We start from the raw sequence: 13,450 nt of genomic DNA on the forward strand, positions 1-13,450 counted from the left end.
ATTATGATGCCAACAATGATAAAAATGGCAACAGTGATTTTTTTCATCCTAAGCAGAAAAAGAATTCTATACTTGAATTTCTCAATTTGAAAATGGCACAGCTGTCAGGTTCATGTAGTTTATTGTTTTTTTCCATTCATTCTTAGCAGTTAAGTGTTGTCAAATATCAAGAAGCAAGGACAGCCATTTGACTCAGTGTTTGAGACATCATGCCCTAATCATGGATTTAAGATCCACTCTGCCTTCTCTTCCAGCTTCCTGTTAATGGGCACACTGGGAGTGTGTGTGCCCAGGAAGTGATCACAGGAAGTGATCGTTCAAGTAGTTTGATCCCTATCATTGACATGGGAGTCATAGGCTGAGCAGGGTGCTGCATTTGGCCTGACCCAATCTTGGCTATAGTAGGCATTTAGGGAGTGAACCTATGAATGGGAGATTCATTCTCTCTCTCTCTCTCTCTCTCCCCCACACTCTCTCTTCCAAGTAAGTAAAAATTAATAAAATTTAAATTTAAAATTACAAATTTAACAATATTATGGATTAGCATTTTAAAACAAAAATATTAAAATATATAACGGTTTTCATCCTTGGCAATTAAAATACATAATTATAAAGGAAGAAAATGTTAAATACAGTGATTTAAAAACACAGAGAGATGAGAAAAATTGCAACAAAAGGTCTAATAATAGGTGGCTCCCAACATTTGCGTTCTGATTCTTGAAAACACAGACATCAGAAAAGTCTGTCTCTAATCTAAGATTCTTGGAAAAGTGAATTATTTATGATGCTGTCTGTTTCTTGAGAATCTTCAATGAGTGTCAATTTTCCATTTCCCAGCCCTGATGACACCAAGATTGCATAAGTGTGACATGTAGATTGAGAAATACAGAAGGAGGAACCTCTATTTTCAATCATAACCGCTGGATTAATTTTAAGTTCCTGATATTGATATTGGTTACCTTTGTTAATTATTTTAATATTAATATCTCGAGGGTCCTTGCCATCTGTTTAGATAAGAATTCTGAATACTGGCTCAAATAAAGCAGGAGTCACAGTAAAGTATAGCATTTACTTAGTGAGAGAAATACACAGGAAAGTGAAGACTTTATTTTAGGGAGAAAGGAGTCTAGAAACATGAGCTGAGGAGTCCATACTATGCAAAGAGCAGGCCAGGAGCCACGTGTGAAAAATTCACAGGCCAGAACCACAGGGAGCAAAGCGTGCAGCTAGGAGTTAACTACAGGTAGCCTAGCATGCAAGCAGGAAAGCAGGGGTGAGGGGTGGCTAGAAGGCAGCATACCCAGAGCTGGGGGAGGACAAGGGAGGCGGCCAGTGTACTCCACACCTTCTATTTTCTTCCAAAAAGGTGTACTTATATAGTTTGATTAACAGGTGGATGTATACAGGTTAAATTAGGTCGGAGCATAAGATCACACAGGGGTGGTGGGGCATGGTTTTCCAGCTCATGAATCTAGTTAATTTAATCCTATCTGCCTGCCTATATCCATATGATCAATACCAATTAGGTTAAAGTGTATTCTTATACTGTTTCTATAGGTTTCCTTTGGTAAGATTGCCTGGACAGGTATGTTATAACATTTTATATATTCAAATAAACTGCTAAAAGATGACAGTCATTTTTTAGGACTGTCTTACTGGCCAAGGGTTTAGAGAATAGTAACTTATGATTTCATTTATTTTTAAAAGATTTATTTTTTTATTTTATTTGAAAGACAGAGTTACAGAGAAAGAAGAAGAGAAAAAGGGATCTTCTATCCATTGTTCAATCCCCAAATGTCTGTAGCAGGTAGGGCTGGGCCAGGCCAAAGCTAGGATCCCAGAGCTTTTTCTGCGTCTCCCATGTGGTTGCAGGGGCACAAGAATTTGAGCCATCTTCCGCTGCTTTACCAGGTGAATTAGCAGGGAGCTGGATCAGAAGTGGAGCAGTGGGGACTCAAACCAGCACCCAGAGTGGATGTCAGCATTGCAGGCGGAGGCTTAACCTGTTACGCCACAGTGTTGGCCCCATGTTATGACTTCTGGTCATTGAATTTCTGATAGGCAAGAAAGCAAAGGATGAACCCTCAGTTATGACAGTAAATCCTCACATAATTTTCTAAGCTTTCTTTGTACAGAATGGTTCCTGGAAGATGGGCAGCGTCATGCACAGCTACTTGATTGCAGTCCCTGTAAAACAGGCATTTATATCCCTGGGTAATGATGTCGGGAATACCCCAAGTTGAAAACATAAAGTCCAGAAGGGTGATTGCTTTTAGTCTGGATAATTTCACCTTCTTGGTCTTCTGTCATTTGGCAGAAAAGCAGATCTCATAAACATCAAGGAATTAAACACACAATAATAAAAACAAATGTGTATTCATTTAAAGGAAGCAAATGCATTTTTATACAGTCATCTAGACTTTAAGGCTTTGATTCTTGCCAGCTCCATCCTTTGCAAGTCTCCTGGTTTATATGTTTTACAGATGGAACATGTGTTAGAAACATCCTTAGAATTTTGAGTGAAATGATTTTTCCTATTATAAGGATTTTTTAAAGATGCGATTATTTATTTGAAAGGCAGAGTTACAGAGAGGGAAAGGAACAGGAGTGGGAGAGAAGGAGAGGGATAGGTGTGTGTGTGTGTGTGTGTGTGTGTGTGAGAGAGAGAGAGAGAGAGAGAGAGAATATCTTCCACCTGCTAGTTAACTCCCAAGTAGCCACAGTGGCAGAGGCTTGACCAGATGAAAGCCAGGAGTTTGAAACTCCATCAGATTCTCCAACATGGATGGCTTGTGCCCAAGCACTTGACTATCTTCTGCTGCATACTCAGCCACATTAGCAGAGTGCTGGATCAAAAGCGGAATAACAGATCCCTAACAGGCATTCACACAGAATGGTGGCATTGCACAATGCAACTTAATCTGCTGTGCCACAAAAGTCACACCAATTTGAAGGATTTTTAAAGTTTCAATAAGTTACTCTTTTCTGTGGTGATCAAAAATTAGTTTAATTAATTGTATCAATAAATCATTTTAAACAGTGATTATTAAGAGAGTAGGAGTATATTATAAATAGTATGGGCATAGATATATCCCTGGATTTATATTAATAACCAAACTCTGATTTGCCATTGATGGTGCCTAATGATGAAATATATGAAAATTTGAAAACAAAAGTCATTATCTAGAAGTGTTTTTCTATCTTTGCAAGTGAGTATTTTATCACAAGGATTTGAACATATTCTGGGGGCAGGTACAAAAGTCAACGCATAACAGTCTGCCATCTGACCTCCAACAATGTGTGTCTTTCTCAAGTGAAAAATACATTTTCCCTATTTTGAACTGCCTGCAATTTTTTCTTTTTGTGCTTTTTGGTAGGCATCAAGATAAAGAGAGAGCTCTCATTGAGCAATTCACTTCTCAAATGCCCACAATAGTCTTTATATGCTGCCAAAGCCAGGAACTTAATATAGTTTTCCTTCTTGGGTGGAAGGAATGCAACAACCTGAGTCATTATGGGTACCTCACAGGGTTGGGTTTAGCAGGGAACTGGAATCATGAGCAAAGTTGGATCACAAACCCAGTCACTCCAGTGTAGAACATAGGTATTTTAACCAGCATCAAAAGTGCTCGGCAAAATGTCATTCCCCTCAAAGGTTTTGTTTGTTTGTTTGTTTCTTTTAATATTTATTTATTTGAAAGGCAGAGTGACAGAGAGAGGTAGAGAACTTCCATCCACTGATTCACTCCCCAAATGGCTGCATCATTCAGGACTGGACCAGGTTGAAACCAGGAGGCATAAACTCCATTCTATCTCCCAGATGGGTGATAGGTACCCAAGTACATTGGCCATCTTCTGCTGTTTTCCCAGACACATTAGTAGTAAGCTTGATTGACAACAGAGGACCTGGGACTCAAACTGGCAATCTGATATGAGATATGAGTGTCACAAGTAATAGCTTAACCCTTTGACCCACAGCATTGCTATGCCCACCACCAAGTTTTAATTCATTTCTGTATCAACTCTAAGCCCAAGTTTTCATCAAAATACAATCAACAGAAAAAGTGCCAAATCTCATTAATGAATTATCACAATTACTTATAGATGGGAATTTGTATGTTATCCATTCTGGGAAAACCTCCTTCTTCATCAGTGGCCTGTGAAACAAAAAAACAAGTTATGGTTTTATAAAATGCAATGATAGAAGAGTTGTAGGTTAGTGCATCTCATTACAATAGGGAAAATAGGAGCAAAATGATCTTGAGTCTAAAATAAGTCTACAAACCAGTAGGAGAAAATTTCATTACATTTTAAGACTTGAGAACAAGCCTCTGTGATCCTATGCGTCATTCTCTGGTCCTTCTTGACCAATCTAAGTTGTCAGTTCTACTTTCACTGCTCAAGAATGTCCTGTCAGCCCAGAGTTCTTTACCTATAGCCCTGCCTTTAAAGTCATTCTTCATTCATTTCGTCCTATCTGTGTCTCTCTCTGTTGAAGCCAGAAGTGATTCTACTGTCAAAATTCTCTCGAAAGCTTGGATTTCTCATGAACACTCATGTGAGTCCTCCAATTCATCCTAAAGGAAAGTCCTTCACACATCTTTTTGACATTTCTATTTATGAGACTTACTAAGACACTTGATTGGTACATGACTAACACATTCAGTTTCTTTAACAAATGGTTCTCAGGCCCTAATTTGGCCCTGTTTTTATCAAGAGATGATGAGAATCTTCTAAGATCAAATACTACTTTCCTTATGCTTCGCAGTCTATTCTTCAGTTTGTGCATTGATTACATATGTTTAGTAAAAAGGATCCAGGCTTCTACAACTGCCTCAAAAAACCCCCAACAAATATCCAAGTTCACCATTTATAAATTCTAGTTTCCACAAAATAATAGAACATAGCAGCCAACATCTCTGTCACTTTGTAACAAGGATTGCCATTTATCTTTTAATCAATTATTGGTATCAGGTTCCTCATTTCCACGTTATTTTACAGCAGAATTACCCTAACTTCTCACATTTAGGGAAGCATTTTGCCCATGCCAACGTTGTGTTCTTCGAGATTATAGACACTTTGTTAGCAGCCATGCTCATTTATTTCAGATTCTTCAACAGTGTTTTCTTTAAAACCTTTATTTCTAGCAACCGTATGTTTGAGTCAATATCAGATTTTTCTATGGTGGATTTCAAAATTTTCCACCCTTTCCCCAATTCTCAAAACCAGGGGCACTTCCATATTTTTTCAGACATTTGTTTCAGCAGCACCACAATTCGAGGATCCAAATTGTTTTAATTTCCTAGGGCTATGGTAACAATATATTGCAAACATGGTAGTGTATAATGACATAAATTTATCATTTCAGAGTTCTGGAAGCAAGATAGTCCAGATTAAAATGTTCACAAGTCCACATCTATCAGCAATCTCCAGCGGAGGGTCTTTCCTGATTTGTCCTGGCTTCTCCAGCCCCAGGTGTCCCTTTGTGAAAGCTTAATTCCAATCTCTGCCTCTGTTTCTACAAGCTAATATTCCATTTGTGTCCATGTGTAAATATCTATCTTGCTCTTAGAATACAAATTATATTGGACTAAGGGTCCTCAATACTATGGGGTACCAATTTATGTCTTTGACCAATTATGTCTTTGATAACTACATTCCCATTTAAGGTCATATTCTGAGGTACTTGCAGTTATGAATTTAGCAGATTTTTCTGCCTGTAATTCCACCCATAACAATCTGTTTTTCAACTGGAAATCTGGAATTCTCATAACTACGAGTGGATGTGTACAAATGTATCTCATGTATCTCATGACTCATAAAAATTTTGGACTTTGAATTTCAAGGTTGCTTGCTCATTTCAAGAGGTGAATTTTGTAAGTCTGTGCCTGGGTTTCACTGGGAAATATTAGTGTGTCTTTTTCCTTGATGATCCTGTGGTTAGTCCATTCACTGTAACTAATGATACATCAACTTAAGTACTTCTTTCTTGAGTGTCCTTCTGCAGATCACTGAAGGCATGGGTGAGAGATTGATCAACAGATATAAATTTATCATTATATAGGAGGAATGAGTTCTGATGGTCTATTGTTTAGTAAAGTGACTGTGATTAACCAAAATGTACTGTGCATTTTAAAACAGTTGTGGCAGAAGATTTTGAATGTTCCTCTGCAAAGAAGAGATAAATATTTCATGTGATGAATATGCAAATTAACCTTACTTACTCATTTTACAATTTAATACATGTATCAAAATATCATATTGTATTCTATAGAGTATATAGTAACTATGTATAAATTAAAATATAAAACTCACAAAAATCATATTTCCTCACCAAAAAATAGTGAACCAAAAACTAAGCTTTGAAGAAAACCAGGAATAAAATTTTTCATAAAGAACACATGGAAATTAGAACAGAGAATAATTGTTTTACTATATCCTGCAGGCTAGATAAGGGTTATCTAAGGGTTACATTATATTATATTAACAAGTCCTCAATGTAAGGGGCATGAGATAATCATTGAAACAGTTTTGAGAAAAACAAAATTACATTTTACAAACTCCCTTTTTAAATATAAAATTTTATCAAGCCATTGCCAATATAATAAATATTTGACAAGTGTCTTATGCCCAATCCATATTTTTAGAGCCATAAAAAGCCCAAAGCTCCATGATTAATATAGTGCGAATATTTGTAAAGGGAATTAAGATTAAAACCTTAAGTTTCCACCATCTATAAATTTCACAAAGATGATGTCAGATGTTCTATTTCCAGCTTTTACAGTCATTTAAGTCATTCGCTTATCAACAACCCAATTTGTGTTTTTATTCCCTTGAATTTCTGGCCTTAGCTCATTATATGAAATTGAACTTGATTTTTAATTCTATATTCACCTTAATTTTCTACATAAACTTACCCAGGACTTTAATTTTATAAAAAATATCCATCTTAAAATTTATTTGAACCACCCAAGACAGATACATTTTTCCCTCAAACTCCATCTGGGAAAGGAGAAAGCAGAGAATTTAAATATCAAAATATCTGTTACAAATACAAAACTATCAAGTAAAATATATTTAGATATTGCTTTGCTTCCTATTTATTGATATCTGCCAATAATTATGCTTTGGCATTTCACAAATAACACACATTATGGTCACTTAAAAGTTCGCTAAATTTAAGTTTAGTCTTGGGAATTCATAATGTTTTGAGTTATGTACAACAATTTATGGCAGAAAATTTCACAAATTAATTTTTGAGTTTCTTTAATTGTACATCACCTGAGAAATAAGTAAGCATTAATGAAGGTATAAATTGATTAATTTAAATATATAAAGTGAAGCTTGTTGCATTTATGGATAACTGACAAAGTGTTTTCCATCTATCAGTTATATCAATCTGGGATAACAAAATAATACGGTGGGTCCAATAATTAATTAGAATTTTTAAATTTCAAGCTTCAATGTACTTGTTAATAAAACTAAGAAATAGAAAAATAGAAAACTACTTTAAATGACTTTTATCTTATCTATTGATATCAAGCACAGAAGATTGACTTTCCTTTATAAATCAAAAACCAACAATATTTGTTCACAGGAGACATGTTAGTGAATAATTAGCATGGTTAATAAAGTTAGCACAATAATATAAATTACCATAGATTAGAAAACATCTTTTTAACCTTTGGTCTCTAAAATACTTTTAGACTTTTGTGATTCTTAAAATTAAAATAAGTTGAGTGCAACTAGAAGAGTAGCAATACCTTGATTAATCTCTATTTTTGGTATTTTTAATAATTTTTATTAAGAACATATTCTTTCAATAAAAATGATTTATTACAAATGACCCACTACACAGCAAAGCATTTTAAAAAGCTGTCAAAATTAAATCAAGTTACTATCACATTAGGCAAGATTACAATGACAGTGACCAAGAAAATCTACACTATAGTATCTAAGGAGGAATAAAGAGCAGAATTGAAATCATAAATTGAAGTCAAATTATTTTTCAGAGGATACTTATGTTCAGACACCATTAAACTAAGAAGGAAAGAAAAAAGTAATGAGGTTAACTATTAAAGAACTAAGACAAAGTAAAGATAGAATTGATTTATGAGTGGATTGATAATTTAACTTTTATTCCCTAGGGATGCCCGGGCATCCAGTTTTAAACTAATGTCTCAGTCATCCAACAATCACATGAACTCTATGAATATCACTCTTGCAGTGGTTGAATGACTGAGACATTAAGAGTCCTGACTCACAGGGAGTCTTTTTTTTTTGTTTGTTTTAAACTGACCTACTCTTTTTTTTTTTTTTATTTAGTAAATATAAATTTCCAAAGTACAGTTTACGGATTACAATGGCTTCCCCCCACCAATAATTTCCCTCCCACTCGCACCACTGCCATCTCCCGCTCCCTCTCCCATTCCATTCACATCAAAATTCATTTTCAATTATCTTTATATACAGAAGATCGACTTAGTATATATTAAGTAATGATTTCATTAGTTTGCACCCACACAGAAACACAAAGTGTAAAATACTGTTTCAGTACTAGTTATAGCATTACTTCACATTGGACAACACATTAAGGAAAGATCCCACATGAGAAGTAAGTACACAGTGACTCCTGTTGTTGACTTAACAATTTGACACTCTTGTTTATGGCGTCACTAATCACCCTAGGCTCTTGTCATGAGTTGCCAAGGCTATGGAAGCCTTTTGAGTTCGCCGACTTCCATCTTATTCCAACAGGGTCATAGTCAAAGTGGAAGTTCTCTCCTCCCTTCAGAGAAAGGTACCTCCTTCTTTGCTTGGCCCCGTTCTTTCCACTAGGATCTCACTTACAGAGATCTTTCATTTAGGTCTTCTTTTTTTTTCCAGAGTGTCTTGGCTTTCCATACCTGAAATACTCTCATGGGCTCTTCAGCCAGATCTGAATGCCTTAAGGGCTGATTGTGAGGCCAGAGTGCTATTTAGGACATCTGCCATTCTATGAGTCCACTGTGTATCCCGCTTCCCGTGATGGATCATTCTCTCCCTTTTTGATTCTATCAGTTAGTATTAGCAGACACTAGTCTTGTTTGTGTGATCCCTTTGACTCTTAGACCTATCAGTGTGATCAATTGTGAACTGAAATTGATCACTTGGACTAGTGAGATGGCATTGGTACATGCCACCTTTATGGGATTGTATTGGAATCCCCTGCCACGATTCTAACTCCACCATTTGGGGCAAGTCCAATTGAGCATGTCCAAATTGTACATCTCCTCCCTCTCTTATCCCACTCTTATATTTAACAGGGATCATTTTTCAGTTAAAATTTAAACACCTAAGAATACTTGTGTGTTAATTACAGAGTTCAACCAACTGTACTAGAACAAAACAAAAAAATAATGAAATGGATAAAGTATTACATAGTACATCAACAGTCAGCACAAAGCTGATCAAGTCACTGTTTCTCATAGTGTCCATTTCACTTCAACAGGTTTCCCCTTTGGTGCTCAGTTAGTTGTCGCTGATCAGGGAGAACATATGATATTTGTCCCTTTGGGACTGGCTTAATTCACTCAGCATAATGTTTTCCAGATTCCTCCATCTTATTGCAGATGACCGGATTTCATTGTTTTTGATTGCTGTATAGTATTCTATGGAGTACATGTCCCATAATTTCTTTATCCAGTCTACTGTTGATGGGCATTTGGGTTGGTTCCAGGTCTTAGCTATTGTGAATTGAGCTGCAATAAACATTAAGGTGCAGACAGCTTTTTTGTTTGCCAATTTAATTTCCTTTGGGTAAATTCCAAGGAGTGGTATGGCTGGGTTGTATGGTAGGGTTATATTCAGGTTTCTGAGAAATCTCCAGACTCACAGGGAGTCTTTAAGACTTGGAGTAAGGTACAAAGGTGAGGCTTATTAGATAAATTAGGTTAGCAACAAAAAAATTATAGTAACACTGATCATTAGGTGATGTTTATTCCTTAACCAGCATGTCACAGACCCTATTGCTTTTACCTTAGCCAATAGTTTAAAATTGGATGTCCAGGCATACACTGAAAAAATCTTTGTGTGTCTTGCTTATTTCACTCATCATGAGATACTCCAGTAAACCACAATGCAATATAACCTCACTCTTCTCAGAATGCCTATTATCCAAAAGACAGTAACTGTTGAAGGAAATATAAGCTATGGCAGACACTGTGGAAATCAGTATGGAGATTTCTCAAAAAAACTAGAAATAGGCTTGCCATAGTGTCCCATGATCCCACTACTAGGAATAGTTCCAAAAGTCGTGAATACATTGTATCAAAGAGATACCTGCCCCACCATAGATATATCAGTACGCTCCCAGTAGCCAAAAACTGAAATCAACCAAAGTATCTATTATCAATTGAATGGGTAAAGCATATGTGATACCCACACAAACATATCTGAATATATATATATATATATATGGAATACCATATACAAGGAAATATTATTCAGCTGCAAAATACACTGTCTTTAGTCAAACTCCTCATGTGCTTATATTGCATAGAGTCAAGTGGTGAATCTTTTGAAATCAAACTGAGAATGTTCATGCAGGACACAAATGTAAATAATAAACTAATATAAAGAAGGAAGAAAGATGAAATTCTAGCAAAATACTATACTTATTCCAAAAGAAAACAAATGATACAGACAATACAAATAATTAGAAAGTGACTCTCCCAAATATAGTAGTAATTATTACAAATATAACTGTATGTATATGGAAACACAACAAGAAGTAAATACACAATATATTGTTCTATATTTATTATATATAAACATTATTCACAGTTATTGCAAAGCTTCAATTTTATCTGAAAGTTATTTTAATATAAACATATGTCATTCCTAAGTAAAATAAAATGTAATTGCCATATTTTTTATACTTCATGCTAGAATATTGGCCTCAAAAGGATATTTCAGGGGTGGGCATTGTGGTATAATATGTTAAAATACTCACTTGGGACATCCACATTCTCTATCAAAGTGCACACTCAGTTACTGGCTACCGTGGTCTGATCCACCTGCCTAATGATACATCCTGGGAGGCAGCAGATAATGGCTCAAATACTTGGGCCCCTTCATTCCTGTGGGAGACCTTGATGGAGTTCTGGGCCCCTGACTTCAGCTATGCCCAGCCCTGGCTATTGCGGGCATTTGAGGTCTACACCAGCGGATAGAAGATCTTTCTTTGTATCTCTCTCTTTGTTTTGCTGTGCATTGCAAGTAGATGAAAATAAATAGCCAAACCTTTTTACGAAGGGGTGAGTCAACCACTTGCTTTCGCAATTCCTAGCTTTTGTGATTAGATTATAGGTACTAAAAACATAAATCTGACATTTCGGCTAATATTCTTATTCATGGAGAAAGTAACTAGGCCAACTGTAACTAAGAATGGAAAGTATAACAAATACTATCCTTTTCCCAGCTTTAGATGATGCTAAAAATTTGCTTCCTTGTGTCTGTTACCATGAAATATTTTGAATAGTATTGTGTCAGCTAAAATGTGGCATTCTTTGAAACCAATCATTCAGAGTTTAAAGAAAAAAAAAAGATTTGAATATATTAAAGGTAAATATGAGCAGTTTTCTTAAAGCTAGGAGTCATTTTTACAACTTCTCAAATAAGAAGTGAAAAAGATATGGAGTCTCATACCAGGGAAATTTTTAAATTTTATTTTTTATTTAAGTATACTTGATGGCAACAAGACAGATAATACTTTGAGCACTTGTCATTGATGAAAGATCTGCCAAATGAAAAGCTATTTCAAGAAATTATGTCAACAACTTTCAATGATACAATACCTGTTTAAACTAATGATTTGGCTGAACACATAGAGACCTAGTTGGCACCTAGTCTTCAGGATTGAACTTTTGACATACAAATGGAAAAATGCACCAATCTGCCTTGCTCTCTGATGTCATTGATCCAAAATAAGCAGCAAGTACCATCATAGAAAATATTTCATATAAATACTTAGCAATAAGCACTAAAAATGTTTAAAATGCAAAATTCTGTGCCAATGAGTGGATGCAATTCTAGACCATTATGCTTAGTGAAATAAGCCTGTCCTCCAAAGACAAATATTTTCTCTAACATATGGTAGTTAATATAGAACACAATAAAAGTATAATAATTAAACTGACATCCTATGGTTTGATTATTTTTATAGCTCTTTTCCGTATTCCTATGGAACAGTGGTCTTTCTACTTTTTATTTGTTAAACATTATGATTAGTGGTAAATTAAACCTGTGATTATAAAGTAAATTGAAATTACGTTATTGCAAAAATTAAAGGAAAAAAGAAAAGAAGTGGAGGAACAGAGGGAGGAAAAGAGGGAGGGATGTAATGGTTATGTTCTTAGAATTATATCTATGAAGCACATGAACTCTGTTCTCTTTATATTAATAAAAATAACATTAAAAATAAAAATAACGAAATTCTAAATTCTAAATTACTGTTTTTATATTATTTATCTTAGAATGATTGCATTGACATTTTTACTGCTTTTCCAAAGTCATAGTCAGTAGGACTCCTAGGGCCTTTGCACAAATGAAGATAGAGAAATCAAACTGCAGTGATGTCATGCTTTCTTCATTACTACACACAGTTAAAAACTCTGTTTCAAACAAGTAGCTGCATTGTAAAAAGCTATATTCACCTACGTGAACTTTATATCTTCCCAATACTTTATGTTTCTGTTCTGAGGTATGTAGAGATATTAACTAATAGTTCATTGTTTTTATTATTTTAATATTGACTAATAAATTATAGCAATATTTGAAAGATCTATGTAAATTCATTGAGCAGCTATTTTCTAAACAATCGATATAGAATGTTGGTAAAATGCCCTTATTAAATGCATGACAGACAAGCAGATTTTACCATATTAAAGAAAAAAAGATTGTTTATTGCGTTTAACATTCCACAAAGCAACTAATCTGAGAAAGTATTGCTTGTTGATTTTGGCAATTTTTAATCAAATTTGTGACAGTTATGTGTCAAAGATTAATAAAACACTTCTCAATTTTCCAACCCCTTTTTATGTGAGGTTAGCTTTTGTTTATATGCTTCAATCAAAACAACCTATCACAATGCATTAAACATAAAAACAAAAATTATAATCCTGGTTTTATTGAAATATAAAATTATGACAGTCTCCTCATTAATTGTTATGGATAATATTATTTTCAATTAAGTGAAACGTATTTACATGATGGGATAATATTACCATTGCTCATGATCATAAAATAGATTGATAAGTAAATATTTATAAATGTCTTTAGTTGCTAATATAGGTACAAAACATCCTTGTATTTCTTAATAATTTTAAACATTGTAAAGATGCCCTGCTGTCTTGGAAAGATCTTTCCACTTTGTGCACCAGGATAAATACACAAAAATGTTCATAAAAGC

General features: G+C 34.8%; 1 long non-coding RNA gene across 1 annotated transcript in view; it reads right to left on the reverse strand.

Annotated features, from left to right (window-relative positions):
• Window positions 1-3,291: 3,291 nt before the first annotated feature.
• LOC149124532 (uncharacterized) overlaps window positions 3,292-13,450 on the reverse strand; it is a 37,733-nt gene continuing 27,574 nt past the window's right edge. Inside the window, exon 3 of the long non-coding RNA XR_016213726.1 lies at window positions 3,292-4,157. This is a non-coding gene — a long non-coding RNA (uncharacterized LOC149124532). The remainder of the gene's footprint in view (window positions 4,158-13,450) is intronic.

Source organism: Oryctolagus cuniculus, chromosome 9, assembly GCF_051225735.1.
Source record: "Oryctolagus cuniculus isolate XC-2025 breed Fujian yellow rabbit chromosome 9, ASM5122573v1, whole genome shotgun sequence".
Classification (NCBI taxonomy): Eukaryota; Metazoa; Chordata; class Mammalia; order Lagomorpha; family Leporidae; genus Oryctolagus; species Oryctolagus cuniculus.